Genomic DNA, 3,688 nt, shown 5'->3' on the forward strand with positions numbered 1-3,688 from the left:
TCTTTTTTCCATGACTGCTTCAAGTTCCAATATGATTTTTCCTTCCTTGTCAATTTTTGGCAATATTGTTTGAACTAGGATCTCTTGAAACTTTTGAATGAGTTCCCACCCTGCTTCGTCATTCTTCCATTTATCCCTTGCTTCGTTTATCAAATTTGTTGGATAATTATACCAACCTCTAGAATTTCGGCAACCATACGTTCAATTTCACTCTTTTGGGCTTATGGATATCTATAAGGCCTGATGTTTGGAGGAACACTTCCTGGAATCAAATGAATAGAATGATCATGATCATGAATAAGTGGGAGGCCTTTGGGAGTCTCAAATACATTGGAATGATTGTCCAAGATTTTTTGGAGATCTGGAGAAATAGATGATTTCGATGTGGGAACCTCCAGCGAACATAATTATGAAATTACGCCTCATTTTTCTTTCTTTAGAAGATTTGTCATTCTGTTATAGCTGATTATGTTTCCCGGTTTCCTTGTGATACCCTGTAATTCAACTTCCTTTCCTTCTGAATAAAATTTCATGAAAATTTCTTGAAAATTAAAAGTTATTGTACCCAAGGATTGTAGCCATTGGACTCCTAGTACAACATCAACACCAGCCATTGGAATGGAAAGCATTGGGCTATTCAATACATATTCTCCCATGGATAGCTTGATATTATGGCACTTTCTGGAGAAATTTATGGTTCCTCCACTTGCAACCATCACTTGAAACTCTGGTGCTAGATATCAGAAGCAATTTAGCTCCTTGGCTATCTTACAATGAATAAAATTATGGGTACTGCCTGAATCAATCAACACTATTACCTTTTTCTTCTTGATATGTCCTTCTATCTTGATAGTTTGAGGAGTGGTAATTCTGACCAATGCATTACAAGATAGGGTTGGATTCATTTCTTCTTTCTTGATGTGATCTTTCACTTCTTGAACCTTTTTCTTCTTGATATGTCCTTCTATCTTGAGATTTTGAGGAGTGGTAATTCTTGCCAATGCTTTACAAGATACAGTTAGATTCATTTCTTCTTTCTCTCAGGTTGGTTCCTAGTGTATATCCTCTTCTTTTGATGTTTCTTGATCTTTTTCTCCCTCCTCTTCACAATCTATGTAAAATAATTTCTTCTCAACACACTTATGACATTTAGTGTATTTACTATCACAAATGTAACAAAGCCCTTTTTCTCCTTTTTCTTCCAATTGTTGTGGTGTAAACCTTGTAGGTTGTGGAAGGCTAGGAGAAAACATATTTCCATATTTATAGTTGTGAGTGTTGAGATTCCTTATTTCCATAATTTCGCTTGCAATTTTTCTTTCCAACCTAAATTCCTTCTCCAATGAATCAGGTTCCCAAAGATGAACCTCATGTTGAATGTTATCCTTTAAAGTCCCTATGAAGACATCAATCCTTTACTTCTCTAGAATATCATTAACCCTTATATTCAATTTTTGGAAGTCCTCATTGTGCTCTGCCATTGAGCCCTTTTGTTTGAGATTTATCAATTGGCTAAAGAAGGTGTTGCTCTTTGTATCCTCATAATGTTCTATCATTGCCTCTGTGAGAATTGACCAAGGGACAAGTGGTTTACGAGAGCAAAGCCCTCCATACCATCAAAACTGATTTGGTTCTAAATATAAAGATGCAATATGTACCTTTTGGGTGTTTTGCACATTATGTAGATCAAAATATTTCTCCATATGTAGTATCCATGTTACGGGATCCTTGTCATCAAACTTCCTCATATCTATATTTGGAATATGTTGGGTCTTCAATACAATGTTAGATTATATGAGATCATGATTAACATTACTTTTTTTCTCATCATGTTTTTCCTCTATTACTTGTTTGCCATTAGGAGGCCTTTCTTGTAGTAGCTTTGTCCCACCTTCCTTCAAACCTTCCATATATTTGTTCAAATCTTCCATGCCTTTCTTCCAATATGCTTTCATACCATCGATATCAGCTTCCATGGCATAGATAAAACTATTTATCTTAGCTTCGATCACATTCTTCAAATCATCCATCCAATTTTGATTACTAGGTGTTTCTAATTTCTTGATTCGAGTCATTCTTTTTCTTTCTTTTAGGATCTCAATATTGAAGCTATTGTATCTCTAAAATTTCAGATCTCCAAAGTCTGAAATTACGATATGTGGTAGCCCTCTGTGTCATCTTTCCAATGCCACTAGTCTGATCAAAAATGGATTCTCCAAGAAAGAGTTATGCCCAATCTCCCAAGATGACTTGCTTATATACTTTTTCAATAGAGCGAACTTGTATGAAGCACCACGTGTTACTGTTTCAACCTTCAAACCTGAAAATAATACAAAGGAAAGTACAATCTGTCGTCTTTCTGTAGCTTCTTACGAAATTTCAATTTGATTGTCAAAAAGAAAGTTATGATGATATTCCCTAGGTCACCTATTTGGGATGTAATTCGGGAACCTACAGAAACCATAACTTTCTTGGATTGTATCTCTAAAAATATAGCGAAACAAGATTTGAAATTTGGGCCATAACTTCACCATGATTTAGGCTCAAATGGGTTTTAAGTTCAGGGTCTAAAACTTTGTAGAAAAATAATTATAGTGAAAATTTCACGATGACCTATTTGATATGGAATTCTGGAGCTTGCAAAAACCCTAAATTCCTCATATCATATCTTCAAAAATATAGCAAGACAAGATCTGAAATTCAGACGTAGGGTTCAGTGAGTTGTCGTCTCAAATGAGTTTTTTGTTTTAGCTTCTTAAACATCGTAGAAAAAAAAATTATAGCAAAAATTCCACGATGACCTGTTTGGAGTAGCAAAACCCTAGAATCCAAAGCTTTGATACCAAATGTTATGAAACCAGCTCCCAAAAAGATAGAAAAGAAATATCAATGCCTTAGAAGTCAGCCTCTTTGAGGGGGAAGCCTCCTTTACATTACACAAATGAACAATCCTTGGATGATACAAATGAAAAGACCTCCTTTCTACATATAGGAGTCTAAGGGGTCATAATGTAATAACAACTGACATAACAATAATAATGTAAGGGCACAACAATAACAATAGTGGGCTTCTATGGGGCACAATAATAACAATATGGGGACTACATTGGCACAATAATATAATAAGGGGGTGGCACTAATAACAATAAGAGGTTACACTAGTAGTATAGGGACCTAACAGATCCATTATGATCTTGGCATAAAAAACAAAACCCTCCATGATTTTTGCTCCAAGATGGATATAACTGTAAATACCGACAAAACAAAATTCATGATAATTAAATAGAAAAAGATTACATATGATAATTTCATTTATGACAACAACTCCTTGAAGGAAGTTCCTTCATACAAATATCTAGGAATTGACAACCACCATTAGCTCAATTAGAATTAATCATAAGGTGAGCTCCATTTTTTATTTTTTATTTTTTTAGCTTCTCTTTTCTTATTAGTTTTTCTTATTCTTTTTTAATAATCTAGACATAGTTAACAAGGTTATCCATACTACGTTAGTCATTTCATGCAATATTTATGTGATATTCCTAACTTTTGAACCTTGCATGGTGTTAATGTTTTTGGAATTGAAGTGTTTCTCCGACACTACATCAAAATCTCGAACTTATTGGTGGATGATGAGGAGTAATGTGAACATTGTCCTAGGGTTTATAACCACATGAATAAGAGTTGA

Source organism: Pinus tabuliformis, chromosome 5_1 (genome assembly GCF_031772625.1).
Source record: "Pinus tabuliformis cultivar Carrire ecotype Pingquan chromosome 5_1, CPIR1, whole genome shotgun sequence".
In the NCBI taxonomy this organism is placed as follows: Eukaryota; Viridiplantae; Streptophyta; class Pinopsida; order Pinales; family Pinaceae; genus Pinus; species Pinus tabuliformis.